This window comes from Macrotis lagotis, chromosome X (assembly GCF_037893015.1).
Source record: "Macrotis lagotis isolate mMagLag1 chromosome X, bilby.v1.9.chrom.fasta, whole genome shotgun sequence".
Lineage (NCBI taxonomy): Eukaryota > Metazoa > Chordata > Mammalia > Peramelemorphia > Peramelidae > Macrotis > Macrotis lagotis.
In genome coordinates this window covers 111,242,045-111,262,085 of record NC_133666.1, presented here as the reverse complement: position 1 = coordinate 111,262,085, position 20,041 = coordinate 111,242,045, and the positions used below count along the sequence as shown (strand labels likewise).

General features: G+C 33.3%; 1 long non-coding RNA gene across 1 annotated transcript in view; it reads right to left on the bottom strand.

The window, feature by feature from the left end:
* Positions 1-3,525: 3,525 nt before the first annotated feature.
* The window catches only part of LOC141499778 (uncharacterized), a 28,095-nt gene continuing 11,579 nt past the window's right edge, over positions 3,526-20,041 (bottom strand). Inside the window, exon 4 of the long non-coding RNA XR_012471763.1 lies at positions 3,526-3,710. This is a non-coding gene — a long non-coding RNA (uncharacterized LOC141499778). The remainder of the gene's footprint in view (positions 3,711-20,041) is intronic.

Below are 20,041 nucleotides of genomic sequence, written 5' to 3'. Positions count from 1 at the left end.
ACCATACTAATGTGGGGCTTAGATTAGATAAATCTAACCCACAAAATAAACAAGAAGGAGGTTAAGAAAGTGAACAAAATCTGAGAAAACTTAGATATGATAAACCTCTGAAGAAAACTGAATGGGATAGAAAATAATATTCCTTTTTCTCTACAGTACATGGCACCTATATCAAAATTGACCATGTACTAGGGCATAAAAACCTTATAAGCAAATGGAGAAAGGCAGAAATAATAAATGCAAACTTTTTCATATCATGCTTCAATAAGAATTACATATAATAAAGGGCCATGGAAAGATAAATCAAAAATTAATTGGAAACTAAATAACAATTTTAAATAATGAGTGGGTCAAACAACAAATTATAGAAATAATCAGTCATTTCATTCAAGAAAATGATAACAATGAGACATCATACCAAAATTTGTGGGATGCAGCCAAAGCAGTTTTTAGGGGAAATTTTACATCTCTAAATTCTTTTATGAATAAATAGAGAAAGAGGAGATGAATGAATTGGGTATGCAACTATAATAAGTAAAATCTAAAACTCCCTGTTTTTCTGTCCAGGTCCTTTAAACCACCCAAGTAGGGGTGGGAAGGATGCTGCAGGAACCTTTAATTTTGATATCCAATTGTTTATTCATGTGCTTGACTCTAATCATTCCTGCTACTTTTTTCTTCATTAATGCAAAAATGAAATGGATTCATGGACAGGCCCCAGCATGAAAGAGATTATAATTCCTAGAATGCCTACTAAACAATATCCTAAATCATTTATGACCCAGATCTTTGTCACTTTTTATATTATCTTGGCTTTATGATTTGAGCCAAGCAAAGTCACAAAATACTATGCTACAAATAATACTAAGGAAAATTTATATGGTGCTACCTATGTGACAGTCACTGAACTAAGTGCTTTGTATTTATTATCTCATTTGATCCTAACAACAACTGTGAGAGGAAAGTACTATCTTTATCTCCATTTTATTATTGAAGAAATTCTGGCAGAGAGATTAAATGATTTGCCCAAGGTCACATAGTTATTAAGTAACTATTGACAGATTTGAACTCTGGTCTTCCTAACCAAATAACCTGGTAACTCAATCCATAGGCAGCTAAGTAGCACAGAGACAAAGGCAGGAAGGCTTATCTTCATGAATTCAAATTTGGCCTCAGACACTAGGCAAGTCATTTATTTTTGTTTGTCTCAATTTCCTCAACTCTAAGATGTGCTAAAGAAGGAAATTCCAGTATCTTTGCCAAGAAAATCTCAAATACGGTCACAAAAAAAGTTGAATATGACCAAAAAACAACTTAATAACAAAGCTCAATCCATTGTACCACATAGTTATCTTAGTCTCCTCAAAACTTTTGCCCATTGCTCCTAGTTCTGGGATCAATTGATTTAAAATTTTTTTTGGTGTGGCCCCCTGATTGAACTGGTGTAGGAATGGGGTTTGTGAGTGCAGATTAAAGCCCTCTTGGAATCCCCACAACTCTGTCAGGGATTCAACAATGTTAAAATAATTTTCATAATAATACTAAGACAATTTAATTACTAATATTGTAAATGTTGATACTTAAATCCAAATAAGGCAACTAGGTGGCTCACTGGATAGAGAACAAACTAGGAATCAGGAAGAATTGAATTAAAATCTGGATTCAGACATTTTTTTTAGCTGTGTGACCCTGGGCAAGTCACTTGATCCTCTTTGCCTCACTTTCCTCATCTGTAAAATGAGCTGGTGAAGGAAATAGCAAGCCACTCCAGTGTTTTAGCCAATAAAATCAAAATGGGGCCAAGAAGAGTCAGACATGATCAATTGACTTAAAAATAACAATACCATCTTCATAAGACCTCTTTCAGTCTTTATTAATTTTTAAAAGCATAATGAGATTCTGAGGTCAAAAAGTTTAATGATCATTGGTATAGGGAACTGTGGATGAAGAAACTCTTTCTACCAGTTAGCAACTGTTCATCAATTTGTAATCTTAGAGTTCCCTCAGACACTGCCAAGTTAAGTGCCTTGCCCAAAGTCACAAAATCAGAAAGTATGGGACTTGAATTTGACTATTCAAGCTGCCTCTCTAAACCATACTATCAATGCTATAAAACCTTTTATGTCTTTTTCCCCAGAAAATCTGCCCAGATATAGAAAATATGGCAACGTTACCTAGCAATTATCATCTTTGTATACTGAAGGGGATTGATGCCTGAATCATTATACTTATGGGATTTAATTTTTAATGATATAAAAATTATGCACACAATACACATCATTTCTCTCCAAAACCCATAATCTGATGGCAAATAATTGCTCCCTCACTTAGTTTGCCAACACTGCATGATAATAATCAAAGTAAAGGTGAAATCAGAAAAATGACTTTTTAGAAATTACATTTATAGATACTATGTTCATTTTCTTTCCATTTTACAAAATAAAAGTTTTTCACTATACAATTCAATGTGTCCTAACAGCCACTGCTGTTTAGGTCCATGAAGAAACAACTTTTTACCCCAAAGACTGCAAGGAATCCCACAAAAATAAGTGACAATTTTCTGTATAAGGAAAGAATTAGTAGAATCTAGGCTAATTTTTCACACTGTATGTAATGTCATAGGCCAGGAAATCTCTCCTGATTGTCTCATTAGTTTCCCTGAAACTCCCAGTCCTTAAACTCAGAAGTATCAGAAAAGATATTAAATACCTGTTATGTCAGGTGCTGTTTTATATATAACATATAATATATGCAAACACATGTTTACATGTTTTTTATCACTTGATCTTTACAACAACCCTGGGAGGTAGGTGCTATTATTATTTCCACTTTTTTAAAAAATGAGGAAATTGAGATCGAGAGATTAATTAACTTATCCAGGGTCATATATCTAGTAAATAGTCAAGTCTTCCTGGCTCCAGGTTCAGCACTCTGTCTATTGTACCACTGGGGTTAATATTATTCCTTTTTTGAAAATTACATGGATAGTAGTCTTAGGTTAACAGATGTGGAGATTATAGGTTCTTAGAGATAATCTAGACAAACCTCATCTTTCAAAGAAGATAACTTAGTCCCAGAGAGTTGAAATAATCTGCCCAAGATAATGTAATAGAACCTTTCTCCAAATCCAAAACATTGTCTGTTGCATCATATTTGCTAATATTGTGCTATTTATCCTATATAAATAGCAACAGCAGCCAGCATCAGATGGAAACTGAAAGAATTCAGGACAAAAGCTGACAATAAAGAAAAAGGCCAAAAAAGGAAAAGATCTGACTCTTACAAAAACCAAAAAGAGGTCGATTTGAGTGGCTTTTCCACTAAATCTGGTCAGTCACTATGTAAATTTTGCTAGAAAGATGAAGTGAAAGAATGCACTTAGGGAAAAAAAAAAATGTATATTGTCTACCCTGTCATTTGACCAAAGAGGTTTTGCAACCACTATTAACTCTAAAAATACCAAACAGTTCACACAAGTTATTATAACCACAGTTATCTCTGAAAAAAAAACAGAGATAACAGTGATCATAAGTAAAAAATTTTCTTTATTCTGTTGGAAGAGGGAAACTAGATACATATGCCTACTTTAGTGAGCTGTAGTCCTGACAGTGAAGGGTAACAACAGTGAAACAAGTTTGATTCACAACAGGACTTCATGACTGGAACATGGGAACTACAGGTGCTTGTCCAAGCTCAGGGATCACCTCGTCCTGGTGTGGAAGGAAGAAAGGAAAGACACATAATGTAATTAAGCATCTATTATGTACAAGGTCCTATGATATGTATCTTACAATTATTTTCTCATTTGTTTCTCACAATAACCCAATGAAGCAGATGAAAGCAGAAGAAACTGAGAGGGTAAGTGACTTGCCCAGGGTCACCCATCTTGTAAGTATGTGCTGTTGGATATGAATTCAGGTCTATCTGACTTCAAGACCACTCTACCACATAGCTGCCTAAAGGAAAACACTTTGTAAACTCTGAAGCACTATTTAAAGTCGGGGACTAGCTAAAGCAACCTCACCTCTCCAAATATGATAGTTCAGAGTCTAGGGAATAGTACAAAAGTAAACAAAAAAGTAGTAATGCCAGAAAGGCCCTAAAAGGCATTGTTCAATTCAATAAGCATTTAAATTCTAGGTACAATAGATAAAAAGAAAAAATGAAACAGCACCTATCTTTAAGAAACTTGCATTCTATTGAGGTACTACAATAGATTCATGGAAAAATGCAATTATAATTTGTATATGCAGGAAGAAACAGGAGAGGCAATTGAACTTTGCTTTCTATGTCTTAGTTCTGAGGGGTTCACTGTGATTCCAAAGGACACATGATCTTGATAATCATGGAGCTTCACAGTCTAAGCTTTTACTTTTCATTGTCTGTATTAGTGAAATTAATTAGTAATAATTAAAATTATTTACTTGGGGTTTACTGGATATATTGCCTTTAATTAATGAAGTTGCTTACTAAATAATTTGCCTTTGGTTGTAAGAAAATCAGCTACATAAGTTCTGTTGCTCTCAGTTCCTCCCCAATTCTATCCTGGGTTATTAAAACATATGGTCATTTACCCCCTTCCTGCTAAAAAATATTGTAATAACTGAGGAGGCAGAGAAGAATTCAAACAAACAAAAGGGTTTTATTTTGTATATTTATTGATTTTTATTCAATATATATTGATTGGATATACATGCATATATTGTTCCAATATTTTTTGTTATTTAAAGTTTACAGTTATTAATCATGTAGCACTCCCTCTTAGCTACTCCCAGGTTCAACACAGTCATTTTAGGTAATAATTATTCAACACATGGACCAAGCTCCTATATGATGAATTGCTTTTCATCTGTGTTATTGCTAGAGCTACAAAAGACACATAAATCCAATAGCAAAAGTATTTAATTAAAACAAGAAATAACATAGATAACAAGAAAGAGAATCAACTAATAAAATATTCACTGTACAAAGGAATGTTCCTAGACTTGAATTATGCCAATATTCTTTATAAATCAAAATGCTTAATAAACAGAAAATTATATTTAATTATATTTGCTGCATTTTTATATATACTTATGATAAATATTGTTAAATTAATGTTTTGATTTCCAAAGCATTCTGAAAACTAAATCTTAGTCATTTAGACAGATGATTGACACAAAAATAATATTTTAATTTTAAATTTTCAAATATATCTCCAAACTTTTCACAGAATTGTAATATTGCTAAGGCTTCATTATCACACCAACTGTGTACTTCTTGAAACTAAAAATTAAACTTAGCTCTTGTTCTTTGATTTTGACCTTGGTAGTTCAATGAGATATCTTAAAAATAAACAAAAGCAGAAATAAATAGAACTCCAAAAGATGAATAATTTGTAAAGTTATTTAGTCAAATCCTGAATAATAAAAGTATTCAATTTTTATTTCCATCTAGAATCTCAAATTTTTTAAAGAAAGGACATTATGCATAGTGCATAGAAGATTAGCTTTTAAGATATGAAAACCTAGATTTAAATCCTATTGCCTTTGACATGCATTGTGTGATCATTATCAGGTCACATAAGTTCTCAGTAGTCCCAAGGAAGATTATAAATTACAGATGAGCTGCTGATGTGCATTGGTGGATGGAATTTTCATACCAGAATTCCTCTCTCAGATTGATATCATAGGTCCAGATATTAACCACATGATTAACTGATAAAAAGAACTATTAGCTAGTGTTTAAAACCACATTTACAATCTAGGGCTCTGTGAAAAATTGAACTACAGTTTGCAGATTGTTTGCTTGTCTATTTTGAAATTGGGACATGAAAATTATTTTCCAGTCTTATGAAATCTCTCCTGTTTTTTCATATTACAAATGTCACTGACAGAGGCTTGGAAATCACATTAATCCTATCAATCAATACCTTAGACCAGGGAACCTGAAATCATCCAGGACAATTTAGTACTCTCTTACCATTTACTTATTTAGCTAGAGTATCAGCTTTCCAGTATTTGATCTATTCTTTCTACTCCAGAAGCAGTAAGCCGGTTCTTAAAATAAAGAAAATACTAAACAATAATGAAAGCAAAGTATCATACCTTGATAGAGTAATTTATTTAAATAATTGTAATAGAGAATGAGAAAGAAAATTAAGAGTAGAAAAAGGAGAAGGAGCATTAGAAGAAAAAAGAAAGGAGAGAAATAAGAGGAGGAACAGGACAAAGAGGAAAAGGGGGAAAAGAAGAAAAAGTATAAGGGGGAGGAACAGGAGGAAAAAGGAAGGGGAAAGGAGAGAAAGAGGACTTTTCCTCTTGTTTAAAGACATGATCTTTTTCTGGACCTAGGTTTTCCTTCTGAACCTTTCCCTGTCTCTATATCTGATCTTTTCTCTCAGAATATATATTCTCTCATCTCCAGTCTAGTGTCTCTCAAGCTATGTTTGCATCTTCCAAGGTCTCTTTCCCTTCCCTTAAAGGTGATTCTCTGCTATTTTCTCTCTTCAGGATGCTTCTATTTCTTTAATTGATTTGTTTTAAATAAAGATAAATGATATTCTAAAAAAGATATCAATCTGAAAAGCATACATAGTATCCCTCTAGAAATGAGACATTTAGTCACCTAGAATAAATATTCTAGAAGAAAGAATCATGAGTTAGAGGTTAGGGATCTAAAGTTCAAATTCAAAACTAGCCACAGAATGACCACTATAGATAAAGTGGTGAACCTTTCCTATGCTTAGCATTCTTTACAAGCAAAATGAAAATCACCATATCCATTCCCGCTGAATCTTAATTCCTGTTTATCTCTACCCTAATTTCTTTGTTTGACATTCAAGATCTATCTTGACATTGTGATGCTATTCTATTGCCTATTCATCTGAATTAATCATACTCATATCACATTATGTACTTATCACTCCCCCTCTGTTAATACTATAAATTCTTTAAGAATCAGAACTATGTCTTTTTAATTTTGGTATTTTTAGTACCTCATATAGAACTTTACATGTATTAAATAGGTATTTAATACATGTTTTTTGAATTGAATTAGATATCACAAGGCACGGCTAGGTGGCGCAGTGGATAAAGCACCAGCCCTGGTGTAGTCAGGAGTAGCTGGGTTCAAATCTGGTCTCAGACACTTAATAATTAACTATCTGTGTGGCCTTGGGCAAGCCACTTAACCCCATTTGCCTTGCAAAAAAAATTTTTTTAGATCTCACAGGAAAAAATGGCAATGGGAATAAAAGTGCTAAAGTTAAGAGATAACTATTTCATTAGGATCCCAAGGTGTTAAAGGAAAGTATAACACTCCACTTACAAACTTTCCTTGTAATTACAAGAGAAATGCACCATTTATATATTACTACATATACAGAGGGCATGATGTAACTGAAAATACAATCAAATCTCTCCCATAGTAAGATGTTTTTTGTAACAAGTTTATTATCCAACTAATACATGTGGCTTACATTCTGAAGAAAGGCAGAATTGGCACAGGGGATAAATAGTTGATCTCGGAGTCAGGAAAAACTGGGTTCTAAACCCAACCCTGGAAAATAACTATTACCCATAGCAATAATAATAAACAACTAGTGTTTATATAGCATTTTATGATTTGAAAAGCTCTTGAAAAATATTATTTTATTTTCACAAGTATATAATGTCTTTCTAAAGACTGCAAATTCTAAGTATATTGATCTGTTTTGGAAGGTGAGAGTTATTTACAATTCACTACTGAAATCAGAGGCATATATATATATATAATATATAGGCATAAATCAGAGGCATAAATATATTGAGATATATAGATGAAATATATAATTTTGAGATAACTTTTTGCCTGAATATGAAGGTTCCCTAATTCTCACTCTTTCTCTCCCATAATTCTTTCTCTGTTTCTCTCTCTCTTTCTCTCTCTCTATCTCTTAATCTGTCTCTTTTTTTCCATCACTTTTTCCCTCATATTTAATAAATTTCCAATCCTAATTGTATTGTTGAGTAGAGTGCAGTGGGAACATGGGGTGGGAGAGGGATGATGAGAAACATAATCATTTCACAACAGTTTAAGAGATTAATGGCACAGAAATTCTCCAACTACTTGGTGGACTGTTATAAGAAAATTCTAAAACCCTATACAAGAGTATGGTAATTAAATGTTGTTATTCACTGTTGTAATAACTATTTATTAACCTTAGATAAAAGACCCTGGTTTTTTTCTCTAAAAAGATTGTTTTCACAATTGTAAAAGATTTGCTCTCTTCCCCTCATCTTCTGACTTTGAATAGGGAATATTTTCTTATTTTGATAATAATTCTCCCATTTGCAGAGCAAATACTACCTTTTTTCTCTCTTGACTGGGTAAAATATTTTTACTTTTCTAATCTGTTTCCACAGAATGCTCCCAGTGGACTGTGTATTATAAATGGGTTGTAAGGATTATAAAAACCAAATCTGAATCTTAGGAATTATGAATTTGCTAACAGTGTGAACAGATTCCTAATCCTAATTGAATTACTTTCAATTTGACCTGTCTTTGACCCACAGTCAACAAACACTCCCTAATGAATATGCCTCTCCCAAGAGGTTAAAAGAGAATTCTCTACCATGGTATGGTCTAAACATATACCTTCACTCCTTAAATATTTCCATTGCTTCATACTTCCTTCATCACACAACACACCTTTTCGAAAAACTTCCATAATTTCATTCATGTTCTAAAGCAACCCAAACCTATAATTTAAAGTTTTAATCCCCCACTTTGTATGAAGTCTTCTAACCAGATAGGTGATATACTGAATGTTGGACCTGAAGTCAGGAAGACCTGAGTACAAATCCTACTTGAAATATCATATTTCCCCATGTATAAGATGCCCAACATTTGGGGGGGGGGGGAATGTATTATATAAAGTTATTGAACTCAAGTTTTATTCATCATGAAATTCAAGGACCTTCTGCTCATAGCTTTCAGACATTTTGGGAGCAAGCCTGGTACATATACACATGCTTTGGTCCATTCTGTTTCATGAACCTGAAGCACCAATTGTGTCCTCCTTTGAAACCAATCACTTCTTTTTCATCAGCAGTTCTTCTTGCCTCCTGCTGTGTCCTTTGTGGACACAGGAGTTCCAATGGTCCTTTGCTCTTCAAGCTATCTTTTCAATTCCCTCTCTAACTCAGGACATTTTGCTGACTTGCCTCTTTCGTGGTCTTCTTCTGCCAGGCATTTTCAGTAAGATTTCTTCTTCCCTTAGTCTAGGATTGTTTTCTCAGTTGGAGGAAAACTAAACTGAAGTTCAGCAGCATAATGCCCATTCACTTTTGCAAACTGGATCACTTTGAATTTGAATTCAGAATTGTATAAAAATCTCTTCTGAGACATTTCTGGGCAGAATGTGGCAAAACATAACCTAATATACCACTAACAAATGAGAAGCAATGAGCACAAAGACAACAAGTGTGAAAAAGTGGAAAGTGCAAGTAAAAAATCTACAACCACTGTATAAGACATTCCCAGTTTTTAGATACCAATTTTTTTTTGAAAAACAGTGAGTCTTCTACATGGGAAAATATGGTATTTATTAACAGTCCAACCCTAAAAAAGTCACTTAATTTTATTCAGTCTAGTTTCCACATCTATAACATAAAGATGATAATGATACTTATTTCACAAGGTTATTATATGACTCAATATGAGAAAATGCATTTAAAATGCATTGCAAATTTTAAAGTACTGATATTATTATCCATATTATAATCCACCAAAAGATCCATGATGCATCTAGGTGGCACAGTAAATACAAGTGCCTAACCTGGAGTCAAAAGTGGTTTGTTTGTTTTTTTTAAAGTCACCTTTCACATACAAAGGCTCCTGATAATCAGATCAACTATAAAATATAAATCTTGTCTTTAAGAAGAGATACAAGGAGCAGTTAAGTGGCACAATGGATAGCACTGGCCTAACACTTAATACTTACTTAGCTGTGTGACCTTGAGCAAGACACTAACTGCATTGCCTTGTAAAAACAGAAAAAAAGATACAAGTTTGAATGTATGAATGTCAACTTATAAACAAAGGCTTGCCTTCCTAAATCCCATTAAAATAGTCCCAGGTAGCTATCTCCATTGATTTGAAATCCTTAGGCTAACTGATAAGGGTACTCATTTTACTGTCCATCATTCTGAGTTGCCCCACCTTTACTTAGGTCAGAGGGCCATACTCTTCTTTGATTGGATAAGTATGAGGTGACATTTCAGATCCCACCTTTTGATATTCAAAAATCCCCATTGTAAGGTTCCATTGGGGGGGTGGGGTTGGAGTTCTCTAGACAGATTTGCTCATGAATGATTTTGTAATCTGCAAACTTAGAAAAACATTAATTAATACATTTGATAATAACCTAATTCTGCTTTGTTCTTTCAAGATCAAGCTTGAAGTTGACTTTTGTCCTTTATTAGGATAAACTCTGGAGATTATCTCATATTTAATCTAATTATTATTTTAAGGTCAAAATTCAGTGAGGACCCTTTCTCATTTTTTGGAAGAACCCTTCACACTATGTGACCCTGGACCTCTCAGTGTCTGCCCATTTCCTTATCTGTAACATGGGCTGCCATTGGAGAAGGAAATGGCAAACCTATCTTTGCCAAGAAATGAAATTTATACACCAATTAAAGTAACTACCATAAATTTTACTATATATATATATATATATATATATATATATATATATATATATATATACATATATATGTATATATATGCATATATATACATATATATGTATATATATATATATATCACTTGAATGTCAGTCTTTTTTTTAATAAATGAGCTTTTTAAAACAACTAAAATGGACATAAAATCCAGACCCAGTCCTTATTCAAAGGACCTTCCAGAGTTTGTGCTTGCTACCCAGTAGAGCCTTAAAGAACAGAAAGTCACTCTAGAACAACAATCATGCTCACATTATCTCCTAAGTCTGGAATGTCCTTCCTCTCCTTCTTCACCTGTTTCACTTCTACTAACTCTTTAAAGCCCAATTCAAATGCCATGGACTTCATCAAGTCTTCCCTAATCTCTACTCCTTCTGGCCTTTTTCAGGTACATAATTCTTTATTTGGTTTCCATCTCGAATACTCTTATGTACGGTGAGATATTATTGCAATTTATGTTTGTATTCACAGTCCCCCCCTGCAAGACTATAGGCTCCATGAGGCATTGAATAGAATACTGGTCCTGGAAGTCTTACTAGTTTTGTGATCTTGGGCAAATTATAACCTTTATTATCCTCAATTTCTTCAGATGCTAATAATAATAATAATACCTTACTCCCAGCACTGTTGTGAAATGCTTAGCAAACCTTAAATCACTATATAAATGCTGGCTGACATTAATAAAAATTGTTATTATTATTATTACACACAAGATCAGGAACTATGTCTTTTCAAAACTTTGTATTTTCCCTGGGGCCTAGCACAGGCATTCAATACCCTGTAGGCATATGTGCTGAATAAATTAATCATTGAAGTATATTTATCCTAAATTGAAAGGGGGAGGGGGAGTGTCAAAGATAACACCTATTTAAAAGCTTTCCTTTTAATAGTGTGAGACACACTACTTATACCTCAATTGAACATAGAGGGCATGATGTGATTGACAATATAATTAAAACTAATTTAACAAGCACTCGTTTTAATGGTATGACAGCAGATATTAAAGATGAGGAGGAGGGAAGTATAAAGGAAGGAGCCAAGCAGAGAAGACCAGTGTTCCCTATTCAAATAACCTTTGTTTCACCATTTACCACATGATCTCTTTAGAAATCAAACATCTAAGTCTCTTCTGGTTCTGCAGAACCATGAACCCCTTAGAATGTCTACTATAATCTCCCACCACCTCAGGTCAAGATTATACTAGAGGTTCAGTTCTGATAGGAACAAGGTGATTTTAATTCTTCTGTATCCAAGTTAATTTACATACCAATTGAAGTTACTACAAGAAATTTGTCTACTCTGTGCCCCAATTGCAAAGGCCCTCACTGGAGAATAATTTTAGGTAGCTCCAAAGTAGGAGGGGAAGGGAGTTTGATCATTGACTATAATGACTTTTTCATGACATGAAACCTCTATCTCTGATTATTTCCAAAGGCATTGAATAGGTTCAAAAGACTTATATTATTCGACTTTAATTAGGAGGCAAGATAGCACACATTTTAAATGTTAATCACTACTCAGTGAGCTGTAATCCTGAATGGATCAAGCTCAACCTACTCACTCCCTTTTTGCTAATATATAAAGTGCTGTAGGACAGAGACAAAAAAGACTCTTATTTCCAAGAAAGTGTGCAAAGAAAAAAAATTCAGAGCAAAGACAGTCAACCTTTAAAGGTTTGCACTGGGACTGCTGTGAAGTGGCTACAGAGCCAGCCTCCAAACCAGTTCTTTCCACTGTACTATGCTACCTCTAAATACTAGAGCAATAACAAAAGGTGACAAAATTTAAAGTTTAAATAATAACAAATAAAAGACAAAAGGAATATCATTTACAGAAAATATATTGGTGATGGATAGGTGAATTTTTGTGACACATTTTAAGATTGTCTTTCTCCTCTCTGTTTCTCTCTCTCTCTCTCTCTCTCTCTCTCTCTCTCACACACACACACACACACACACACACACACACCCTCAAATGTGATATGACATGAATTATTTTTTAAAATTAATTTTGTTTTGAGGCACCTTTTTTTTTAGAATTTCACTTATTGAAACTCACTGAAGACATCCTTGAATAAATAACTTAAACTCCCTGAGTGTCATTTTCCTAATCTATAAAATAAAGAGCTTAGGTAAATGACTTCTAAGGTCATGTCTAATTATACATCCATGATAGTATGTCTAATGGCAGTAGTGTTTCAGAAAACAAGGAAAACAGTAAAGCAGTCAACAAGCATTTTTTAAGTGAAAGAGAAATTACACGGAATCTATGAAGAAGCTACCACAAGAGGTATCAGAAACAACTATGTTGTGACTGAAGACGCAAATTTCTGCTGCTATCTCATTTCCACTCACTAGATGCCCATGAGTCACAAGAGAAGAGGGCAAAAATGTACCAGTCAACTTCCTACTCCTTTCCTTCCCTCACCTAGCAACCCCCCCAAAAAAAAAGACTCAGACTAGAACTGAGATCATTAGTCCATTATCTCCCAAGTATAGCTAAAAAGAAAATATAGAGGTTGTAGATGAACCCAGGATTCCAACAAATATATCAACAAAAGAATACTAAAGAGTAATAGAAGTAACCTTCTCTATCAAGCTAAAAACTAAACAAAAAGTTGGCTAGAATTTAACAAAAGGTGAACAAGGGTTCATTCCATAGAAACTAGTACAAGAAAAGGAAGGAAGGCTTCAGAATCTGTGGGCTGTGATCAATGCTACTTGACTAGGGCAGATGCCTCACTCATCTTCTTTGTACCATTCTACTTTTGCCATATATGCTTCCTGTGCCAGCACAGGACAGCTAGGTGGTACAGTGGATAGAACACTAACTTTGGAATGAGGAGGATAGGAGTTTGAATTCAGCCTCAGACACTTAACATTTACTAACTGTTCAATCATGGGCAAGTCACTTCACTCTGATTGCCTCGCATCCAGGGCCATCTCCAGTTGTCCTGATTTATATCTCTTCACTGGACTCACAGGGCAGAGAAAGTGAGACTAGTGACTTAGCATAGCATAGCATTCTTTTATGAAATCAAATACCTGTGCTTGTCATGATATCACATCCCTGATGTCATGGTCTTCTTCCAGAACAAAAGACAAAAACTCTCTCCTTGACAAGACATGGGAAGTTGACCTTAAGTCTTCAAGCAATGAAGAAGGAGGAGGAAGGAGAAAGGAGGAAAACTCAAAAGGTGACTCCAGGCAAAAAATCCTTCTGTAATTATACAGTAAATACAAGCATAGCTATATAGAAAAGAATAACATGTGCATTAACCAAGGATTGGCACAGTCAAATTCCAGATATTCTTATGGTCACTGTTGTTGTATTGTTTCAGTCATGTCCAATTTTCTGTGACCACACTAGGGTTTTCTTTAAAAGAAAAAGAAGTTCCAGTAGCAGGAAGCCACCAACAAATGTCACACAAGACTATGATGCAACTACATAAGAAAGAAAAAAACCAGAATGTATATTTTGGAAAATAATATTTCAAAAGATAAAGGCTTATTACCAAGAGCAATTTATTCTATAAATCTGAGTAAAATGTTATAGGGAGAAAATAGATCTTTCATAAAATAGAGGACATACAATCACTACTGATGAAGGAAGTGATCAGAGCAGAGGAAGAGAAACAGAAAATTTCAACTAAAAAAATTAGTATCAATCAGATACTTTCCATCTTTTTACTTACAAAAAGAAGTGGAGAAAGAGAGGGGAAATGTGTAAGAAGATATGCTGGGGAAAACACATAAATAATAGTTATAACTAAATGTGAATGGGAGGAACTTACCCATTAAACGGGGGAAAGCAAGAAAAATTACAAACAATATATTGTCTACAAAAAAATAAATATGAAACACAAAGATTCATATATTTAAAATTAGGAGTTGGAGCAGAATCAAATTATGCTTTAGGTAAGTTAAAAAATAGGGATAGCAATCTTGATTTTAGATAAAACCACATTAAAATTAATAATTAAGATGGTAGGGTAGCTATCTTATGCTAGATAGAGAAGATCAATATTTCTAATGTGCTAATACTCACTAATGTAACATCAAAACTTAATTGTATGTACTTGCAATAAAATGGCATAAGCATCTAAGTACTCAAATGAAAGCTAGCTGAATTACAAAGATAAATAACAAAATTCCAATAATTGGGAACACAAATATGACCTTTTCAGAACTAGATAAATACAATTAAATTATAAGCAAGGATCTGGAAGGATAAGTTAGGGATCTGAATAGCATTTTAGAAAATTTAAAGATGACTGATTTCTAACAATTAAAAAAATGGGAGAAAGTAATAGACTTATTGACCATATCTTCACTCCTCTCTAGGTTGCACTCCAGCCTTTCCAGAATTTCTCTCTTATGTCATGGTAACCTCACACAGTGGATAGAATGCTATGCCTGGAGTCAGGAAGACCTAAGTTCAAATTCATTACTAACTGTTTAACCCTGGTCAAGTCACTTAACTCTGCTTTAGTTTCCTCATCTATAAAATGAGGTAGAGCAGGAAATGGCAAAACATTCTAATATCTTTGCCAAGAAAATCCCAAATGGGGTCACAAAGAATAAGACAACCGAAATGGCTGAACCACAGCAAGCCTCTTCAACCTAGGAGTTTATTCCACTTTCTCATATTGAGCTTCTTGGCCTGTGGCCTTTGCCTTCACTAATCAGATCCTCCTAAAACTTCCATTCTAAAGAGGATGCCAAGGCCAGCCAAGTCTTCATTCTTCTTCACACTGCACTCCAGATTCTCTAGATTTTTCAATATAAGGTAACTTCATCCACTTACCACTCCTACCTTTTCAAAAGCCTTCTACATATTGTCTTCCTCCATAAAAATGCAAACTTCTTTAGGATATGGACTAAATTTCTTTTTGTAGTTGTATCCTCAGTACTTATCATACATAGTGCATGAAATAAACTTAATAAATACGTGTTGACTCTTCATTTTCTCTTCTCTTCATCTTTCACCTTCTCTCTTTCATTCTTTCCTTGACATATTTCTTATCTCCGCAAGCTACTTGACCTGGTGGATAGAGCCCTAAGCCTGGAGTGAGGAAAACCTTCACATCCAGCCTCAGAAATCTATTGGACTTCTTTTCTATTTCCTCAACTGTAAAATGGTGTTAATAACATCACCAATCTTATTAATTTTTTTCTAAAAAATCAATGATATTTCTAGGGTTTAGCACAATATTTAGCACACAAGTAGGTGCCATAAATGTCTTTTTCCTTCCCTTCACTTCTCCCTTCCTTCCCCTCCCTGAATGATACCATTATAAAAACTAATCATTTTCTGGGGAATAAAATCTCATAAACAAATGCTAAAAAGTAGAAATATTAAGCACACTCTTAATTGAGCACAATGCAATAAGTGATAATCAATAATCAATAAAGGAGATTTATTATAAACAAAAATAATTTACTCCTAAATAATTTGGTAGACTGAATTAGGTTAAATTATAGAAAAAATAGGTGATTTCATCATTGAAAATAATAATTATATAACATACTAAAATTTGAGCATAAAATCAAAACAGCTCTCAGGTTAAACTTTATATATTTAAACACTTCCTTAAAGAAAAGAGAAAAAAAATTAACTATTTCTTTATGCAGTGTAGGGAAAATCCCTCAATTAAAAAAAACTTAAAATTAAAGAAAATATAAACAAAATTAAAGACCTTTAAAAGATTAAATTAGTAAATAAAACAATAAGCTGTTTAAAAAATAATTAAATATACCATTAGTTAATCTGATCCTTAAAAAAAAGGACAGGGGCGGCTAGGTGCCATAGTGGATAAAGCACTGGCCTTGGAGTCAGGAGTACCTGGCTTCAAATCCGGTCTCAGATACTTAATAATTACCTGGCTGTGTGGCCTTGGGCAAGCCACTTAACCCTGCTTGCCTTGCAAAAAAAAAAAAAAACCTAAAAAAAAGAAAGGATAGCTAATAACAAAATAAATATGACAGCAAAATGAATAACAATATATGATGACTAACAAAATGAAAAAGGAGAATGCACAACAAATTAAAGGAAATAAAGAAAATTATCAGAAATCATTTCACTTATAGACCAACATTTCATACCCTATACCAAAATAAGGTCAAAATTGGTATAAGATTTAAAATAAAGGGTGATACCATAAGCAAATCAGAAGGAATAGCTTACCTGTCAGATCTATGGAGAAGGGAGGAATATATGTCCAAATAAATTACAAAATGCAAAATGGATAATTTTGATTATATTAACTTAAAAAGGTTTTGTATATGCAACCATGAATAGAAAGCTTAAAAGTTTAAGCTATATTTCATATATTTTAATGTAGATTTTAAAAATTTAGAAAATTAATTTATACATAGAGCGTTTCTGAATAGATACAGGGTCAAAGGATAAGAAACAGTTCCCAGGAGAAAAAATGGAAGCTAATCAACATCCAAATGAAAAAGTGCTCCAAATCCTTAGTAATAAGAGAAATTTATATTCAACAACTTTAGGGCTCCACCTTATACCCATTCGGTTTTGCCAAAGATGAACAAAAAAAAGAAAATGAAAATTTTTAGAAGGTCTGTGGGAGAAAATTGCACTAATGTGCTAATGACAGATCTGTGAAATGTTTCAATTATACTAGAGAGAAATTTGGAACAATAATAAAAAGAAATCCATTAAATGTTTATACTCCTTGACCCAATGAAACTACTACTAAACTTCTACCTGAGAGAAGAGTCCTTGCCTCAGTTAGGTAATGAATGAACAAATAATGATATCTGAATGTAATACAATACTGTACCTTAGAAAATATTGTAATGAATGGACTCAAAGAAATTTGGAAAGATATGAACTGATTCAGTTTGAAGAAAGCAGAATAAGTATAACTATATATACTCTGTATTGTATTGTAAAGGAAAAAACTTTAAAAGGTTTTAAGCTAAATAGAATAAATAACCATAACTCCAGAAGATAGATAATGAAAGATAATTCTAACCTCTTGGCATAGAAGTGATGAACTAGAGGTGAAGAATGAGATATATATTTTCAGGCACAACCAATTAATTGATCACTTATTACTGATTAAATTTATTTGTACAGAAGAAAGAATTTATTATTAGGATGAGGGGGAATGGAAAGGGAAGGTAGTGATAATGATGACAATAATAACAATAATAGCAATAATTATATTAAAGTGTTTACTACATGCCAGGAAATGTGCTAAATGCTTCATAATTTTTATCTCATTTGATCAATACAACAACCTCAGGAGGTATGTGCCCTCGTTATCATCCCCATTTTACAGATGAATAAAATTAGGCAAAAAGAGGTTAAGTGATTTTCCCAGGTTATTAAGCTATTAAGTGTCTGAGGTTAGATTTTAACTGACATCTTCCTAACTTCAGGCTTGGTATTCTATCCACTGTACACCTAAAAGAATGTCAATGAAATATTCATAAAATATAGAAATTTAAGAGATGAAAGTTCAAAAAGACAGGTAGGACAGTTCTAGAGTTCTCATGCTAAATTTATTACACATTTTAAAAATGATTTATATACACAATTTTCTTTTACTTTGTATGTGACCATGATTGTCTTTACTTAGATCTCTTGGGTTGTTAATTTTTAAAATGAAAGAAATCTGCTAGAATTTTAACTTTTATGCTTCTGGACTCCAGTCCCTTGCCAAAATCTAAGAGAATTCTTAAAAGTCAGTGTTCCTCTATTTTCTATTTTGATAAAGAAGGACACACACTTGAAAAAATACCTACTGGGTACTTGAAGTCAAACATTTTTTCCTCAAAGTGATTTTTTTAGGGTTATTTTTTTTGTAAGGCAATGAGGTTAACTGACTTGCCCAAGGTCACACAGCTAGGTAACCATTAAGTGTCTGAGGCCATATTTGAACTCAGGTCCTCCTGACTCCAGGGACAGTGCTCTTTTCACTGCACCTCCTCAAAGTATTTCAATCATGCTTTTGAAAACCACTTCTTTCAGTGTCTTAATCACATAAATCAAAGTAAAAGATTAAAGACAAGTTTAATTGAGCCAAATTATGTGTGATTTCCTCTGAAATGAATTACTTTCAGTGGCCTCTGGACTACAGTTTTTTATATTCATGCCATTGTTAATGTATATAAATGCATGTTTGGGGTTAAGGAAAGATAATATTCATGGAATTTAATGTCACATCATTGAAGCTAGGTGGCAGCAACCACTTCTTAAACAGGAAAAGAAAGGCTTTAATTCTTTTTTCCTGCCTCTACCTAGTTCATATAGGTTCATATAGTTCATAAAGCCTGGAATGTTAAAAGATTATTTAGTCCAAACTCCTTATTTGATAATTTAATAATAAACATCATCACTATTAACTGGTATTCATATTGTGCTATAAAGTTTTCATAGTCTTTTATATACATTATTTTAGAGATAAAGAACAGACAATAGTTGTGACTTTTCTAAGGTCTTCCAGACAGGACAATTAAAGCCAGACCTAAAACAATTCTCTTGTTATTTTATATTTTACTCAATTGGCTGTTTATAAAACCTGGTTCAATTATGACTGTCTAGTAAAGCTTTCACTGTGGTTTTCCAGTATTCCCTGAAGGTCAAACAATTTGCATGTTAATAAAATAGCTTAGATTTATCGGCTACCTATATTAATAAATATTACCAATTCAATTAAAATTGCATATTGCAACAATCTCTAGTAACTGTAGTTCAGGTATCCAAAAGAGTAATAAAAATCCATTAATCACTACTTAATGAGATATCTCTACCAATTAGGGAGTTATTAAAAGTCTGAGAAGCTTGAAAGTCAAGATTCTAGGCACTTCTGGGTGCTAGGTTTCCTTCAGGATTTAATCCCCCATCTTCTAAAATTTTCTGTCTTTTTACAGAAATAATCCTGGATTTGATCTTTTTACAGAGAGGCAGAGTCAGAGGAAAATAAACCAACTCAGGCACAGCTAGATGGACCAATTTCTCATAGGATCATATATTCAGATGTGGAAAAAAACATTAGAAGTTATCACATCTAATGTCTTTATTTTTCAGATGAGGTCCAGAAAAGTTAGGTAATTTTCCTGGGGTAACACAGCTAGTAAGTGTCTGGGGCAGGATTAAATCACGGGTATTCCTAATTTTGTTATTTTCTAGGTTGCCTCTAAATCAAATTAAAGTAGATTTATGCTGTAGAAGAGGCATTTTACTACCTTCATTCCTTTCTTCTCAGGAGAGGCCAGTCACCATCAAAATGTCCCTGAAAAATGCACAACTGCTATCAGTAGGGAAACAATCCATTAAGCGAATATATGGTAGCAAGTCCCTTTACT